The 19,371-nt window shown below is 42.7% G+C and overlaps 1 protein-coding gene across 1 annotated transcript in view; it reads right to left on the minus strand.

Moving 5' to 3' along the window:
* The window catches only part of LOC135574671 (1-phosphatidylinositol 4,5-bisphosphate phosphodiesterase beta-4-like), a 138,401-nt gene extending 119,263 nt beyond the window's left edge, over positions 1-19,138 (minus strand). Inside the window, exons 1-2 of the mRNA XM_065026262.1 lie at positions 18,918-19,138; positions 11,681-11,726 (exon numbers count right to left, since the gene is read on the minus strand). The gene's annotated coding sequence lies outside the window, so the exon portion shown is untranslated. The remainder of the gene's footprint in view (positions 1-11,680; positions 11,727-18,917) is intronic.
* Between the last annotated feature and the right edge of the window lie 233 nt (positions 19,139-19,371).

Here is a 19,371-nt window from a genome sequence, read left to right on the forward strand (position 1 = left end):
GATAACAGCACTTACAGTTTACTCTAGCAGGGCAGAAATTTGATGAACTGACTTGTTGGAAAGGTGGCATCCGTTGACTGTGCCACATTGAAAGTCACTGAGCTCATCAGTAAGGCTATTCTACTGCCAATGTTTGTCTATGGAGATTACATGGCTGTGTGCTCGATTTTATACACCTGTCAACAATGGGTGTGGCAGAAATAGCCGAAACCACTAATTTCAAGGGGTGTCCACATACTTTTGTATATATAGAATACGTGTCAATAAAATTTGTTCCGGCATGTTTGTAAACTTTGCGTATTAATGTTATCATTTGTTATGATATGAATGTCATGCATCCATGTTTAAAGCAGGCCTAAATGAAGTAGTAGCAAGTAAATAAGCACAGGAAGCCATTGACATGCCTGGCTTTGGTTCAGTTCCACCAATATACTAACTCAGTAGACTCACAACAAGCGACTGAGGTTTTGTATGTTTACATGTTCTGTTTGTTTCTGCATCGGTAGTCCACAGGCTAATAGAACATTTTGTTTTTTTATATACAGTATATATATACATACACCTCAGCCAAATATATTTAAACTCAGTGTTTCAAAATTCCTGACATTTAATCCTTGTAAAAATGCTCTGTCTTAGGTCAGTTAGGATCACCATTTTATTTTAAGAATGTGAAATGTTTCTTTTGATTTTCCCACGATGTCAAGCAAAAAGGCTTGAGTTTGAAGGTAGGCCTACAGTGGGGCAAAAAAGTATTTAGTTCGCCACCAATTGTGCAAGTTCTCCCACTTAAAAAGATGAGAGAGGACTGTAATTTATCATAGGTACACTTCAACTATGACAGACACAATGAGAAAAAAAAAATCACATTGTAGGAGTTTTAATGAATTTATTTGCAAATTATGGTGGAAAATAAGTATTTGGTCAATAACAAAAGTTTATCTCAATACTTTGTTATATACCCTTTGTTGGCAATGACAGAGGTCAAATGTTTTCTGTAAGTCTTCACAAGGGTTTCACACACTGTTGCTGGTATTTTGGCCCATTCCTCCATGCAGATCTCCTCTAGAGCAGTGATGTTTTGGGGCTGTTGCTGGGCAACACGGACTTTCATCTCCCTCCAAAGATTTTCTATGGGGTTGAGATCTGGAGACTGGCTAGGACAGTGAATTATAAGTGAAATAATCTGTCTGTAAACAATTATTGGAAAAATTACTTGTGTCATGCACAAAGTAGATGTCCTAACCGAATTGCCAAAACTGTAGTTTGTTAACATGAAATTTGTGGAGTGGTTGAAAAATGAGTTTTAATGACTCACACCTAAGTGTATGTAAACTTCTGACTTCAACTGTAGATGATTGTCAAAAATGGGAAAGAAGGAAGTGTTTTAAAATGCGCAATAAAGGTTAGCAATGGAGTTTTAAATGACTCCAACCTAAGTGTGTGTGTGTATATATATATATATATATATATATATATATATCACACACACACACACACACACACACACACACACACACACACACACACACAGTACCAGTCAAAAGTATATATATATATATACAGTAACAATCGAAAGCTTGGACACACCTACTCATTCCAACTATTTTCTACATTGTAGAATAACGGGGAAGACATAAAAGCTATGAAATAACACATATGGAGTCATGTAGTAACCAAAAAAAGTGTTAAACAAATCAAAATAGATTTTATATTTGAGATTCTTCAAAGTAGCCACACTTTGATTGCAACTTTGCACACTCTTGGCATTCTCTCAACCAGCTTCATGAGGCAGTGCCCTGGAATGCATTTCAATTAACAGGTGTATCTTGTGGAATTTCTTTCCTTCTTAATGTATTTGAGCCAATCAGTTGGGTTGTGACAAGATAGGGGTGGTATACAGAAGATAACCTTATTTGGTAAAAGACCAATTCCCAATTATGGCAAGAACAGTTCAAATAAACAAAGAGAACGAAAGTCATTACTTAAGACATGAAGGTCAGTCAGTGTGGAACATTTCAAGAACTTTTAAAGTTTCTTCAAGTGTAATCGCAAAAACCATCAAGCGCATTCAGGCTCTCATGACGACCACCACATGAAAGGAAGACCCAAAGTTACCTCTGCTGTGGAGGATAAGTTCATTAGCGTTACCAGCCTCGGATATTGCAGCCAAATAAATGCTTCACAGACTTCAAGTAACAGACACCAATATGAAGAAGAGACTTGCTTGGGCCAAAAAACATGAGCAATGGACATGAGACCGGTGGAAATCTGTCCTTTGGTCTGATGAGCCCAAATTAGAGATTTTGGTTCCAACCGCTGTGTCTTTTTGAGACGCAGAGTAGGTGAACGGATGATCTCTGCATGTGTGGTTCCCACAGTGAAGAATGGAGGAGGAGGTGTTATGGTGTGGGTGTGATTTCCTGGTGACACTGTCTGTGATTTATTTAGAATTCAAGGCACACTTATCCAGCATGGCTACCACAGCATTCTGCAGCGATACACCATCCCATCTGGTTTGGGCTTAGTGGGACTAGCATTTGTTTTTCAACAGGACAAGGACCCAAAACACACCTCGAGGCTGTTTTAGCCCAATTTGACCAAGAAGGAGAGTGATGGAGTGCTGCATCGGATGACCTGGCCTCCACAATCACCCGGCCTCAACCCCATTGAGATGGTTTGGGATGAGTTGGACCGCAGAGCGAAGGAAAATCAGCCAACAAGTACTCAGCATATGTGGGAACTCCTTCAAGATAGTTGGAAAAGCAATCCAGGTGAAGCTGGTTGAGAGAATGCCAAGAGTGTGCAAAGCTGTCATCAAGGCAAAGGGTGGCTACTTTGAAGAATCTCAAATATAAAATCTATTTTGATTTGTTAAACACTTTTTCATGATTCCATAAATGTAATTTCATAGTTGTGATGACTTCACAATTATTCTACAATGTAGAAAATAGCAAAAAAATTAAGAAAAACCCTGGAATGAGTAAGTGCGTCTAAACTTTTGTCTGGTACTGTAAATAGTGTCTGTCTGTCTGTCTGTCTGTCTGTCTGTCTGTCTGTCTGTCTGTCTGTCTGTGTTTAGGCCCCATCCCTCACAGTGGCTTCAAGTGTCCCTGTGCATTCTGCAGCAACAAATCACAGCTCTCTTTCTTTCTCCTTCTCCCCCCTCTCTTTCTCTCCTCATACTGAGAGAAGCCCTGGTGAAAGAAGCTCTAGTTTATCTAGTCATTGATCTAGGCAGCTAGCCATGTGTTTGAGCAGCATTCTGGCCTCTAGTTTATCTAGTCAGTGATCAGGGCAGCCAGTCATGTATGTATAGCAACCGTACGTACATACCCCAACCAGAAGCCATGGAATACAGGCAACATCCGCACTGAGCTAATGGCTAGAGCTGCCGCTTTCAAGGAGCGGGACTCAAACCCGGAAGCTTTTAAGAAATCCTGCTTTGCCCTCCGACGAACCATCAAACAGGCAAAGCGTCAATACAGGACTAAGATCGAATCGTGCTACACCGCTCTTACGCTCGTCGGATGTGGCAGGGCTTGCAAACCATTACAGACTACAAAGGGAAGCAACAGCCGAAGCGAGCACAGAAGTAGTTTAGCTCGTCTGGTAGGCTCGTGTCACTGGGCAGCTCTCGGCTGTGCTTCCCTTTGTAGTCTGTAGTAGTTTGCAAGCCCTGCCACATTCGACGAGCATCAGGGCCGGGATTTTTTTATAAGCTTCCGGGTTAGAGTCCCGCTCCTTGAAAGTGGCCTGTTGCCGGGGAAGCAGTATATCATTCACATCGGGCTCGTCGGACTCGTTAAAGGAAAAAAGGATTCTGCCAGTCCGTGGTGAGTAATCGCAGTCCTGATGTCCAGAAGTTATTTTCGGTCATAAGAGACGGAAGCAGCAACATTATGCACAAAATAAGTAAAAAATAATACGTTCCAGACAACGCAAAGAAACAAACAAAAAAATACAATTGGTGAGGAAAACGCAAAACATCAGCCTTGTTCTAGGCAGCCAGTCGTGTTTGAGCAGCATTCAGACTAAGAGGGAAATGTTGTTTTAACCCTCCTCTCCTCTATTTTCCTCCCTCTACTTATCTCCATTCCTCTCCAATATCTTCTCCCCGGACTTTCCACTTCCACAATGCTTCTTTACTTTAACAGACATCTTCCTCACTCGCCCTCGTTCCTTTTTCAACTCTTTCTGAGATACACAATCTCTATATTAGCAGCAGTCTGAGTATTTAGGCCTATTAAGAATGGGACATAATCCTGGTACAGTAAGGAGCTGTGTGTGTGTGTGTGTGTGTGTGTGTGTGTGTTGCTATGTAACAGTAAACTGTGTGATGTTTAACATCATTCTCAGTGTGTCAGTGTCATTTCATTAAGGGTAATAATAGCTATCCTGAAGAGGACAGAGACGAGAAAAGGACATGTTCTGTGTTCTGGAGCAAAGGTTCCCACAGTAATTGGAAATGCAAATTGCCTTCACATGTACAGATTCCCACAGTGGATTGGGTGAGTGGAGAGTTGTGTGTGTGTGTTTGGTTTAACTATCCTTGTGGGGACCAGATGTTCTCAAAAGGACAGTAAAACAAGGAACATTTGCACAAGTGGGGAAATTTTGCAGATCCCCATAAGGAAATAGGCTATTTTAGGCTTAAATTTAGGGTTAGGGCTAGAATTAGGTGTTAGGTTTAGGAGTTAGGGTTTGGTGTTAAGTTTTGGGTTAGGTTAAGGTTTGGGGTTAGGTTTAGAAATAAGATTTTGAATGGGAATAAATTGTTTGGTCCTCACAAGGGTAGTAAAACGTGTGTGTACGTATGTTTGTCTTCCAACCTGAGGTAATTTCACAGCTATGGGGATGTCATCTGATGCTGAGGCGACTAGATAATTTGGCCAAATATGTTATTAAAAGAAGCAATATTGATATGAGTTAACACCAGACATCTGTTGGAGGGATGTCACACACACACACACACACACACACACACAGGGCTCTATGGTGACTTTTTTTTACAAGGAGTACGTGTTCACCTAAGTTGAAAAACGTAGGCGCACACAAAGAAATTTAGGAGTACACTTAAAAATATTTATAGTAATAAATACCTAATTTACATAAGTATTCAAACCCTTTGCTTTAAGACTCGAAATTGAGCTCAGATGCCTTTTTAAAATGATAAATTTAGATTAGCTAACACAATGTTCCATTGGAACACAGGAGTGATGGATGTTGATAATGGGCCTCTGTACACCTAAGTAGATATTCCATTAAAAATCAGCCGTTTCCAGCTACAATAGTCATTTACAACATTAACAATGACTACACTGTATTTCTGATCAATTTGATGTTATTTTAATGGACAAAAAATGTGCTTTTCTTTCAAAAACAAGAACATTTCTAAGTGACCCCAAACTTTTGAACGGTAGCGAACATGTTAGGGGTGTAACGGTTCACTGAAACCATGGTTTGGTACATATTGCGGTTTTGGGGTCATGGTTTGGTTCGTTTTCGGGATCAGCAGGAAAATGAAATGCCATTCACAATGTTTAGCATTCACAATGTTCCTGGCATGTTGTGACAGGATTGTTATGTTGGGTCTCTCAAGGTCTCTCTTAATGCTGCGGTTGTAAACGTGTTGGAGGTGGGAATTTACCAGTTGGAAACGTGTTGGAGGTGGGAATTTACCAGTTGGAAACGTGTTGGAGGTGGGAATTTACCAGTTGTAAACGTGTTGGAGGTGGGAATTTACCAGTTGTAAACGTGTTGGAGGTGGGAATTTACCAGTTGGAAACGTGTTGGAGGTGGGAATTTACCAGTTGGAAACGTGTTGGAGGTGGGAATTTACCAGTTGGAAACGTGTTGGAGGTGGGAATTTACCAGTTGTAAACGTGTTGGAGGTGGGAATTTACCAGTTGGAAACGTACCAGTTGGAGGTGGGAATTTACCAGTTGGAAACGTGTTGGAGGTGGGAATTTACCAGTTGGAAACGTGTTGGAGGTGGGAATTTACCAGTTGTAAACGTGTTGGAGGTGGGAATTTACCAGTTGTAAACGTGTTGGAGGTGGGAATTTACCAGTTGTAAACGTGTTGGAGGTGGGAATTTACCAGTTGTAAATACCAGTTGGATGTTATTTGAGAATGTTGATTGGCTAATAAACTAAAAGTACAGCTATCAAGATTGTAAACAAATGATAGAGTTCAAAAACCACATTAATAGATGGCTTTTTATAAATGTTTTGTTGTTGCATTTAACTGCTGACAATGCTGTTATAGAGGGCATTTCCTTAGTATGGCACCCAGACAAAACTACGTCGGCGAGTACATAAACTGCCTCTACCTTCCGTTCTATTGGCGAGTGTACAATCACTGGGGAACAAACTAGGCGATCTCCGTTCAAGACTACCCTATCAACGGGACCTGAAGAACTTTAAAATCCTATGTCTCTTCGAGTCGTGGCTGAAGAAGGACATGGATAATATACATCTAGCTGTTTTTTCTGTTTTTCTGCAACAGACGAACAGAACGGCAGCGTTGTGTAAGCTCTAGAGGGGTGAGGTGTATTAAGTAAATCTCGAGGTTCTGCTCGCCTGAGTTAGAATACCTCATTATAAGCTGTAGATCATACTATGTTTCTGTCTATTTACCACCACAAACCGGTGCTGGAACTGTAACTGCACTCAATGAGCTGTATAGGGCCATAAGCAACAAAGAAAATTCTCATCTAGATGCGGCGCTACTAGTGGCTGGTGATTTTAACGCAGGGAATCTGAAATCCATTTTACCTCATTTCTACCAGCATGTCACTTGTGCAACTAGAGGCAAAAAAAACTGCAGATCACCTTTACTCCACACACAGAAACGCATACAAATCTCTCCCTCGCCCTCCATTTGGAAAATCTGACCATTACTCTATCCTCCTGATTGCTGCTTACAAGCAAAAACTCAAACAGGAAGTACCAGTGACACGCTAAATACAGAAGTGGTCAGGCTTCATTAATAAGTGCATTGACGACGTCTTCCCCACAGTGGTTGTACGTACATATCCCAAACAGAAGCTATGGATTACAGACAACATCCGCACTGAGCTAAAAGCTAGAGCTGACGCTTTCAACGAGCGGGCACTAAACCAGATGTGTATAAGAAAACCCACTATGCTCGACTAATCAAACAAGAAAAGCATCAATACAGGACTAAGATCGAATCCTAATACATCGGCTCTGATGATCGTTGGATGTGGCAAGGCTTGCAAACTATAATGGATTACATGTTTCAAGCAGACCACCATAGTCCCTGTGCCCAAGAACACCATGGTAACCTGTCTAAATGACTATCACCCCACAGCACTCACAGCTGTAGCCATGAAATGCTTTGAAAGGCTGGTCATGGCTCACATCAACACCATCATCCCAGACACCCTCGACCCACTGCAATTCACATACCGCTCCAACGGATCCACAGATAACACAATCTCTATTGCATTCCGCACTGCCCTTTCCCACCTAGACAAGAGGAACACCTATGTGAAAATGCTGTTCATTGACTATAGCTCAGCATTCAACACCAAAATGCCCTCCAAGCCCATCACTAAGCTAAGGATTCTGGGACTGCAACTGGATCCTGAACCTCCTGATGGGCCGCCCCCAGGTGGTGAGGGACAGCCTGGCAGATGTGTTGTTGCTTACGCTCACCACCTGGGGGCAGCCAGTCTGGAAGTTCAGGATCCAGTTGCAGAGGGAAGTGTTGAGGGTAGGCAACAACACATCCACCACACTGACCCTCAACAGGGGTCAGTGTGGGTCAGTGTCCCCTCCTTATACTCCCTGTTCACCCACAACTGCGTGGCCACTCATGACTCCAACACCATCATTAAGTTTGCCAATGATACAACGGTGGTAGGGATGATCATCAACGACAATGAGACAGCCTATAGGGAGGAGATCAGAGGCCTGGCAGTATGGTGCTAGGACAACAACCTCTCCCTCAACTTCAGCAAGACAAAGGAGCTGATGGTGGACTGAACACGCCCCCATTCATATCGACAGGGCTGTAGAGGAGTGGGTCTAGAGCTTTAAGTTCCTCGGTGTCCACATCACTAAGGATATATCCTGGTCTGCACACACCAACACAGTCATGAAGAGGGCATGACAACGCCTTTCCCTCTTCAGGAGGCTGAAAAGGTTTTGCATGGGCACTCCGATCGTCAAAAAGTTCTACAGCTGCACCATTGAGAGCATCTTGACTGGCTGTATCACCACTTGGTATGCCAACTGCTTGGCATCTGACCGAAAGGCGCTATAGATCCAGGACCTCTATACCAGGCAGTGTCAGAGGAAGGCCCTAAAAATTGTCAAAGACTCTAGCAAACCAAGTCATAGACTGTTGTTCTCTCTGCTACCACACGGCAAGCAGTACCAATGCACCAGTTCTGGAACCATTGAACCTGAACAGCTTCTACCCCCAAGCCATTAGACTGCAAAATAGTTAATTAAATAGTATGACCAAAAGTATGTGGACCCCTGCTCGTCAAACGTCTAATTCCAAAATAATGGGCATTAATATGGAGTTGGTCCCCCCTTTGCTGCCATAACAGCCTCCACACTTCTGGGAAGGGTTTCCACTAGATGTTGGAACATTGCTGCTACAACAGCCTCCACTCTTCTGGGAAGGCTTTCCACTAGATGTTGGAACATTGCTGCTACAACAGCCTCCACTCTTCTGGGAAGGCTTTCCACTAGATGTTGGAACATTGCTGCTATAACAGCCTCCACTCTTCTGGGAAGGGTTTCCACTAGATGTCGGAACATTGCTGCTACAACAGCCTCCTCTCTTCTGGGAAGGCTTTCCACTAGATGTCGGAACATTGCTGCCACAACAGCCTCCACTCTTCTGGGAAGGGTTTCCACTAGATGTTGGAACATTGCTGCTACAACAGCCTCCCTCTTCTGGGAAGGCTTTCCACTAGATGTTGGAACATTGCTGCGGGGACTTGCTTCCATTCAGCCACAAGAGCATTAGTGAGGTCGGCCACTGATGTTTGGTGATTAGGCCTGACTCGCAGTCGGCGTTCCAATTCATCCCAAAGGTGTTCGATGGGGTTGAGGTCAGGGTTCTGTGTAGGCCTGTCAAGTTCTTCCAAACCGAACACGACAAACCATTTATGTATGGACCTCGCTTTGTGCACGAGGGCATTGTCATGTTGAAACAGGAAAAGTGCCTTCCCCAAACTGTTGTCACAAAGTTGGAAGCACAGAATCATCTAGAATGTCATTGTATGCTGTAGCATTAAGATTTCCCTTCACTGGATCTAAGGGGCCTGAACCATGAAAAACAGCTCCAGACCATTATTCCTCCTCCACCAACCTTTACAGTTGGCACTATGCATTTGGGCAGGTAGTGTTCTCCTGGCATCTACCAAACCCAGATTGGTGCGTCGGACTGACAGATGGTAAAGCGTGATTCATCACTCCAGAGAACGTGTTTCCAATGATGGCGAGCTTTACACCACATCATGCCGACACTTGGCATTGCGCATTTCATGAAGCTCCCGACAAACAGTTATTGTGCTGACGCTGCTTCCAAAGGCAGTTTGGAACTCGGTAGTGAGTGTTGCAACTGAGGACAGACGATTTTTATGTGCTACGCACTTCAGCACTCGGCGGTCCAGTTCTGTGAACTTGTGTGGCCTACCACTCCGCAGCTGAGCTGTTAATGCATTTAGACATTTCCACTTCACAATAACAGCATTTATAGTTGAACGGGGTAGCTCTAACAGGGCATACATTTGACAAACTGTCTTGTTGGTAAAGGTGGCATCCTATGACGGTGCCACGTTGAAAGTCACCAAGCTCTTCAGTAAGGCCATTCTACTACCAATGTTTGTCTATGGAGATTGCATGGTTGTGTGCTCGATTTTATACACCTGTCAGCAACGGGTGTGGCTGAAATAACAAAATCCACTCATTTGAAGGGGTGTCATACTTTTGTATATATAGTGAATGTACATATCTACCCCAATTACCTCGTACCCCTGCACAAGCCTAGTTATCATTACTCATTGTGTATTTATTAGTACTTTTGTTATTACGTGATTTACTTTTATATTATTTCTCTATTTCCTTTCTCTCTGCATTGTAGGGAAGGGCCTATAAATATACATTTCACCTGTTGTTTACAAAGCATCGTTTCCAACAGAGGACCCCAGTTTCCAGGTTCAGAGATCCTTCTGCTCAGCTTCTGATATCACCCCCAGACCAAACAGGCCAACCAAGAGATGGAGACTGCCCTACGTTGCGTGACTTCTGCTCACCCTTCCTCCTGGAGCGCTCAGTTACCCTGGGTTGAAGATGCCCACAACACCCTCATCAACGCCTCGTCAGGTATGTCACCCTTCGAGTGTGCTCTGGGTTACCAACCCCCCTTGCGGTTCCCTCTGTCTAGGATCATCTGCGACGTTGTCACCGTACCTGGAGGAAGGCCCGGGCTGCCCTTCTTCGTGCTTCCGACAGGACCCAGTCTCAAGCCAACTGTCGCCGGGCTTCTGCTCTAGTCTACACCCCGGGTCAAAAGGTATGGCTCTCATCGAAGGACCTGCCATTGAAGGTAGCATCGAACGAAACTTTGCCCCCGATTCATTGGTCCCTTTGAAATTGACCAGGTCATTAACCCCTCTGCCGTGCGCCTGAACTCCCAGCCTCTCTCAGGATCCATCCTACCTTCCATGTAGCCCTGATTAAACCTGTGTGCTCCAGTCCCGTCTCCTCCTGCAAGAGCTCCTCCACCCCCTCAGCTCATTGTTGTGCCTGTTTTCCTTGCCTGACTCTGTTTTTCTCTCAGGTACAGTTCTGCCCGCTCTGACTCTGGTCCCTGTCTCCAGTCCCACATCTCGTCATCCTGCTACTCTGTCCTGGATTCCCCACTCTACTGCTCCATTGGATTCTCCTCCGGACCTGCGTACCCTGTCCCAACCCCTCTCACTCCGGCCTCAGCCTCCTCAGCCTCCACCTGGTTTCCAGCTTCCCGCCCAAGCTTCCACTGACCTGCACTCCATCTCCCCCGTGTGTCAATAAATACCTTGGTTACTTCATCCCCGTCTCCTCATCTGAGTCTGCTCTTGTGACTTGATTTTGATTTGAGAAGATGGCGCTGAGCTTAGATAGTGACTAAATGGCTGTCCACCCACAGTTTAAAATAGGCTTGGATAGTGAATGACTGTCCACTCACAGTTTAAAATAGGCATAGATAGTGAACAAATGATTGTCCACTCAGTTTAAAATAGGGACACAACCTGATACATTTCCTATAAATAAAGAAGAAAAAATAAATTTCCCTTTTAAAAAGTGGGAGGCTGGAGATGGTATTTACACACAACAGATACTGTATAATGTTCTGTTTCCACTCCTCCCACATTCAACAGTACAGAGAAAATCTCCTACATGTATAGATTTCATAGGACGTGTATCTCTGTCATTAAGGGCAGGCTGTAGTTCACAAACATGTTTACCAACCCCAAAAAATGATTTCCACTCTACAGAGAAACGTCATCTAACATGATGTGTGTTTCGTTTCATATGCAATAGCCGAGGAAGTTCTACAAAGACCACCGAAAAGACTAAGAGTATAAACAACAACCATCGGTTTCACTGTTAACACCAATAGGTATTAAGTCTAATATAACTCTCCAACTTACCAGTTCAACATGAAGTAACTTCAGTGGGTGAAACTCATATCTTGGCCTGTGAGGACAGAGGAGGGAACATTTAAAGGCCCAATGCAGCCGTTGTTATCTCAATATCAAATCATTTAAAAATGTTTCTTAGCAAAGATTAATTTCTCAAGCAATAATTTAGCTAGACTGTCTGGGAGTGGTCTGAGTGGGGAGGGGAAAACTGAAAACTGGCTGTTATCGGCAGAGATGTTTGGAACTCTCTTTCTTATTGTTCAATCAACTAATTTAACGCCTGGTTTTGGGTGGTCTTTTCAAAACAGCTGTTACACTAAAAGGAAATGATCATAATTGTCGTATTTTCACAGTATTATTCCAACCTCCTGGTGTGGAAATGTATATAAAACACAAGCAAATCTAGTATTTGACTGGACTGGGCCTTTAAGAACAAGTCAGAGGCAAAAAGCTCTGGACATTAGGAGCCTCCCCTTAAATCAAGAAACTCATTAAACCTATGGACATGAACCTCACAGATGGACTGCAGACAGACAGACAGACAGAGACACACACCTCCGCGGCCCCTCTCCACTGCCAAGGAAAACACCCTAGTAAATGATAATATCCACAATGGAGGCTTGGGAAGAGAGTCCTGTTTTGGTTAGCTATAACAATAAAGCGGAAAGCTATGAATCATAATGTGTTTAAACAAACAATGGAACTATTCGTCATAGATAATCAGATCTGTCTGTTATTTTCAAATCATTTTCAGTGTGTGTGTGTGTGTATGTGCATGTATGTACAGTTGAAGTCGGAAGTTTACATACACCTTAGCCAAATACATTTAAACTCAGTTTTTCACAATTCCTTACATTTAATCCTAGTTAGGTCCGTTTTAGGTCAGTTAGGATCACCACTTTATTTTAAGAATGTGAAATGTCAGGATAATAGTAGAGAGAATGCTTTTTTTCAGCTTTTATTTCTTTCATCACATTCACAGTGGGTCAGAAGTTTACATACACTCAATTAGTATTTGGTAGCATTTCCTTTCAATTGTTTAACTTGGGTCAAACGTTTCGGGTAGCCTTCCACAAGCTTCCCACAATAAATTAGGTGAACTTTGGCCCATTCCTCCTGACAGAGCTGGTGTAACTGACTCAGGTTTGTAGGCCTCCTTGCTCGCACACGCATTTTCAGTTCTGCCCACAACGTTTCTATAGGATTGAGGTCAGGGCTTTGTGATGGCCACTCCAATACCTTGACTTTGTTGTCATTAAGCCATTTTGCCACAACTTTGGAAGTATGCTTGGGGTCATTGTACATTTGGAAGACCCATTTGTGACCAAGCTTTAACTTACTGACTGATGTCTTGAGATGTTGCTTCAATATATCCACATAATTTTCCTCCCTCATGATGCCATCTATTTTGTGAAGTGCACCAGTCCCTCCTGCAGCAAAGCACCCCCACAACATGATGCTACAACCCCCGTGCTTCACGGTTGGGATGGTGTTCTTCGGCTTGCAAGCCTCCCCCTTTTTCCTCCAAAACATAACGATTGTCATTATGGCCAAACAGTTCTATTTTTGTTTCATCAGACCAGAGGACATTTCTCCAAAAAGTACGATCTTTGTCCCCATGTGCAGTTGCAAACCCTAGTCTGGCTTTTTATGGCGGTTTTGGAGCAGTGGCTTCAGGTTATGTCGATATAGGTTGTTTTACTGTGGATATAGATACTTTTGCACCTGTTTCCTCCAGCATCTTCACACGGTCCTTTGCTGTTGTTCTGGGATTGATTTGCACTTTTTGCACCAAAGTGGTTCATCTCTAGGAGAAGTGTCTCCTTCCTGAACGGTATGACGGCTGCGTGGTCCCATGGTGTTTATACTTGCGTATTATTGTTTGTATAGATGAACGTGGTACCTTCAGGCGTTTGGAAATTGCTCCCAAAGATGAACCAGACTTGTGGAGGCCTACAATTTGTTTTGGCTGATTTCTTTTGATTTTCCCAAAAGAAAAGAGGCACTGAGTTTGAAGGTAGGCCTTGAAATACATCCACAGGTACACCGCCAATTGACTCAAATGATGTCAGAAACTTCTAAAGCAATGACGTCATTTTATGGAATTATCCAAGCTGTTTAAAGGCACAGTCAACTTAGTGTATGTAAACTTCTGACCCACTGGAATTGTGATACAGTGAAATAATTGAAATAATCTGTCTGTAAACGATTGTTGGAAAAATGACTTGTGTCATGCACAAAGTAGATGTCCTAACCGACTTACCAAAACTATAGTTTGTTAACAAGAAATGTGTGTGTGTGTGTGTGTGTGTGTGTGTGTGTGTACTAGGCTACCCTGTCTTTCCCAGACCTTATATGTCCATCTCCCTGATAGATGGATCAAAGCAGCATAGCTGTTGTGTGAGAAGAGGAAGAGAGGACAGGAGGAAAACATGATACCTCAGTCAAAACAAAGGATGGAAATATGGAGTCAGATGACTGATCTAGAGCAGACTGGGGCTGTCCCGTTGCAACGCCACTGGATGATCACGGTAGGTGTTGGACCGATAGATACAAGGTCGCTGGTTCCAGTCCCACTTGTTTTACCCCAGGAATTTGCTTCCATACGATGTTGATTACCTCGTCAATGTCAAAATCCCACATGGGAAGACCCAAACACAGACAAACACAACCACCACTGACACAGTCATGACCATGATACCACTGCCAGCTTCTCCAAACACAACAATCATTGTGTGTGTGTTTTCTGATTGACATCTCCACAGCCAGACCAGTACAGCAGAGCTAGGGGACTCCCTCCTCTAAACAGCATCATGCAGCAGGTCTGAAGACCAGACAACAATCATTGTGTGTGTGTTTTCTGATTGACATCTCCACAGCCAGACCAGTACAGCAGAGCTAGGGGACTCCCTCCTCTAAACAGCATCATGCAGCAGGTCTGAAGACCAGACAACGTCTATGTTTGAACCCTTAACAACATCACTGATTTACTGATTAACAAATATGCAACAAATCAATATTGAAGAAAAGTATGCAATACGTGTGTGTGTGTGTGTGTGTGTACGTGTGTGTGTGTGTGTACGAGTCCTCTACCACTAGATGCAGAGCCACACAGAAGTATCCTTCTAGTTTTGAAGGCAGCAGGGTAAACGGTGTGACTCATAGCAATCCTATCTGTTTGTTTTGCCTGTCTGGCTAAATGTCATTTCAGACGTGATCAGCTAAGGAACTGCCGGATACTGCTTTTAGGTCCACCCCAATCTCGATTTCCTGTTTTACAGTTCACCTAAACATTATACTTTATCACGGCATTGCATTTGGTTTATTTTGTGTCTAGGATTCTGGAATAAATCTATTCTGCTTTTTTTCACATCACTTGCCTTGGTTCAGCATTTATTGATTTCTGTGCCAGGCACCAGCAGCAAGCTACTGTCAGCCAGCTGCTGTCAAACAAATACCATTTCCTCCTTGGAGATTTGAGATTAAAACAAGCACTTTTTAGCTGCCTAAACCGGTCTCCCTTTTCAGGGACCTGATTCACAACGAAGCATCAGCCATCCCATTAACACAACACAGTCAATATTCATCACAAAATCACTGCATTGTGTAATAGCAGCCAAATATATCACCTTTCCAAACAACCTGTACAATATGGCGCAGACAGATTTTAGACAAGCAGCATAATCTGAGCCTTGGCCAACGAACAAACACCCTGAATCAGTATAAGCTTTCCCCTCATAACAATAACCATACCCTCCGACCCGAAAAAACACAGCCGTTAAGCTTCTTAGCCCAACTCTCTTCATCAGAATCAGCTTTAGGCTATGGTGGCTTCTAAACTATGCAGGTAAGGTCATTTGAGACCTATAAGGTTATATCTGAGCAAAGCAATGTTCTGAGATATTGAGCATTAAAGGTTTCACATCTCAGGTATCCGACCTGTTTTGTAGTCCTCACCTTAAAAGGTACCTAAAGTGCAGAGGGGGTTGCAGTCGCAGATAGAACCTTATGGCTCTGAAATGTCAATCTGGGTTCAACCATAAGGTCCTGTCTGACACCCAATGTTAAAATGATTTCAATTTCAATAGAAAAGTACAGATTTGTAATGATTAAATAAAGAGAATATCCTTCCTTATTTTTAATCATGTCATCACATTTGTTAAACACATTTACACATTTGATTTAACACATTTGTTAAAGCGATAGTTCCCTAAAATGACAAATACACTATATTATCCCATGGAGAACTAACCACGTTGCTAAAGCTTAGCTCTGGATGAGTAAACTGATATATTTTTCTGGTCTCTGACACCCAAAGTCAGTAAATTACTTGCTATTTACCAATAAAATGTGGTAAGTTATGTAATTTTAGAGAAATGCCCCTTCCATGCAGGTTTTCGTATTGATATAGAACACGACAAAAGCAGCAATGCCTCTCCTAAGGGCGTTAAACATGCTCTAAGAAACCTGTGTTCATTTGTTCTTACCATAAAGAACTTACGTTATGGCCATTTTTCTAAAAATGGGTGGAAAAAACTATTCAAGTAATTAAAAATGAGGACCAGAACCTATTATATCAATAATCAAAGACTTGGAACTATAAGGTTCTATCTGCAAAATGAACACTAGGTGTGAAAAATATTAGGAACATCCTAATATTGAGTTGCACCACCTTATGCCCTCAGAGCAGACTCAATTCGTTGGGGCATGGCCTCTACAAGGTGTCGAAAGCTTTCCATAGGGATGATGGGTCATGCTGACTCCAATGCTTCCCACAGTTGTGTCAAGTTGGCTGGATGTCCTTTGGGTGGTGGACCATTCTTGATACACACAGGAAACTGTGCAGTTCTTGACACAATCAAACTGGTGCGCCTGGCACCTACTATCATACCCCATTCAAAGGCACTTCAATCTTTTGTCTTGCCCATTCACCCTCTGAATGGCACACAGACACAATCCATGTCTCAAGGTGTAAAGATCCTTATTTAACCTGTCTCAGCCCCTTCATCTACACTGATTGATGTGGATTTAACAAGTGACATCAATAAGGGATCACAGCTTTCACCTGGATTCACCTAGTCAGTCTATGTCATGGAAAGAGCACTCAGTGTATAGTTGAGATAATGAGTATTTTTCAAGTCCCAAATCTCAGAACCGTTTTGTAATGTCTCCCTCTTTCATGACTCAATAAATATATCACCTTACAAACAATTATTTTTGATTGACAACCCAGCAATGAGATTGTATTCCAGAATGAACCTTATAGCACCAAGCCAAAAGGTGTTTGGGCAAATAGAACTTTCAGGTTTTTCTTTTTTACTCTCCATAGTAAATAAACGTGTTTTATTATCTGACATATCTCACATATAAAGGTTTACTAAAGAGCAACTCTATGTGAATAACTCCTTTTTTACCAAATGTCATAGACCTTTATAGTCCCAAGGTCACTAATGGTTTTTGTGCGAAGGAGGTAGGTAGGGCAATGTTTGTCTCTCTAATCGCAATGGAAGTGCTTATGCCACTGTGTCAATACTATAAACCTGGATAGGGCTCTCTTTCTACACACAGCAGACATGCAGTGACAGAAGATGCAGAACGGTCAATGGACACAGACAGACACTTCATTACAGTTAGAAATCTATAGACATTGTTTTAAGTCGCTATTACTATACCACTACTGTTATACAGTACTGTTTTAATTGTAGTAAACAAGTGTTTTCTTTAGTCATTATAGACTCCTGAGATCCTATGTGTGTGATGAAAAGCATGCAACACATAGGCAGATGGAATGTTTTTTCTTTCTCATCAATCTGACATTTTTTGACGTGATTCGTTCTAGTGACCAACAGCAACATACTGCATTTTCCATTTAAGGTCAATTCGGCCATTTGCTTCCAGGGTGAATATCTTGGTCGAATCTAAGAAAGCAGCCACTTCATTGCATATCGAACGAGTCGTGGCAAACGTGTCTCTATCCCCCCTCTCCCCCCATAATCAGAATCGGCTAAATACCACTTCAAACACACGTCCTGCTGCCTGTCAATGACCGCACGCTTCACACACAGGACATTAGCTCCGTGCGTGCACGGGAACAAGTGGCAGTTCCGCGCACAGGTGTGCGTCTACAACACCACTGAACCAAAACAAGGTATCCTGTGTACACTTGTTATCCCTTACCATCAACATACATGTCGACTGCTATTTATTTACAAAAACATACTTTGGACAAAATGCCTTTGTCAATGTCAAAACAGAAAATGCACTACAAACGTTAATGCATCTCAAAAAGCTGTCTGATACTAACAGAAATCAGTATAGCTCGACAAGAGTAGCCATTGGCTGATTGTTATTTCTTGATTATCTTGCTTTATGTTGTGATGGAAGAAGCGGAACATGTATGGCAAATGAGTGCACACTGCACACACACACAGCCCCAAACATCAGAATACTGGCTAATGTCAGCAAGCTAGTTGTCTGACAAGCAGACATCGTTAGCATGAATTGTGATCTATATCTCTACAGAATAGTGTATACATAGAGCAAACTATTGTTCAATGACTCGTATGTTTGTTATCTAACTTAGCTAGTAGCTGCCATATGTTTAAACCCAAATCATTTAGAGTGGTTTGCGTAAAAGCTAGCCTAGCAGGTGGTGCATCTCTCATGCAAGCATGCCAGTCTGACTACTTTTATGGGCAAGCAAGCTGGGTATCCCTGCTATTGTCTGTCCTGTTAGCTAACAGCTAGCAAGCCTCTATCTTGGAGAAGAAAATACCGATATTCCCCTCCATTTGTCAAGTTTTTGACGCTGCAAACCAGCTGACTAACAATACACCACAGATGAATGGGGATACATACCTTTGATTAGCCTATATACCGTTTCTGCTAACATTCCAATTCACAAAAACGAAAGCAATGGATGGATAGGACATCCATGCACGTGTTGTGCATGCTTGTACACGAGCTATAATGTTATTTTACATCAAACCAAGAACGACCCTTTCGAAAATAACCCACAAGATTTGCCGCTGTTTCCGCAATCTAGTTTCCAGAACGACCTCTCTGGGAGTGGAATATTCTCACGGGTTTCAACCACCAATATGAAAACAAGGGAACGTTTTTATCTCTCCAATACTGTAAATTACTAGACACCCAGATCAACGAATCATACAAAAGTGGTGCTCAGCAAAACATTGCAAAAGTCCCACTTGCAGCCAAAATAACAGAAATATGAAAATGCCCTTACGTAAATTGGTTGCGACGAGAACAGATAAAATCCGATGTGAGAAATGATGCTTGCAGAGGCTGGGCCGGGATTTTCTCTCCTTTTTACAGCTGCCGTGCTGTATCTCCCGCCCTCTCTCTGTTCCTCTCAAACTATCTCTCTCTCTTCCCCTCTTGTCTTTATCCTTCACTTCCAAGAGCCCGCTCCTCTTGTACCACTCGCCATCCAGTGGAGAATGGCCATATGCGTTCCTATAAGGAACCACTCTCGGGATTTGTGTGCGTGCGACTAGTGTACGTGCGTGCATGTGTGTGTGTGCGGCTCAGACAAATGACAGGTTGTAAAGGAATATTATGTTACACTACAATTTGGCGTGTGTGTGTGTGTGTGTGTGTGTGCTCATCCCACTAACAGTAGCCCACAAATGCAATGCTTTTTTTTGAGAGGCCTTGTCATGTTGGTATAAATGTTGATA

The sequence above is a fragment of the Oncorhynchus nerka genome, linkage group LG13 (assembly GCF_034236695.1).
Source record: "Oncorhynchus nerka isolate Pitt River linkage group LG13, Oner_Uvic_2.0, whole genome shotgun sequence".
Taxonomy (NCBI): Eukaryota; Metazoa; Chordata; class Actinopteri; order Salmoniformes; family Salmonidae; genus Oncorhynchus; species Oncorhynchus nerka.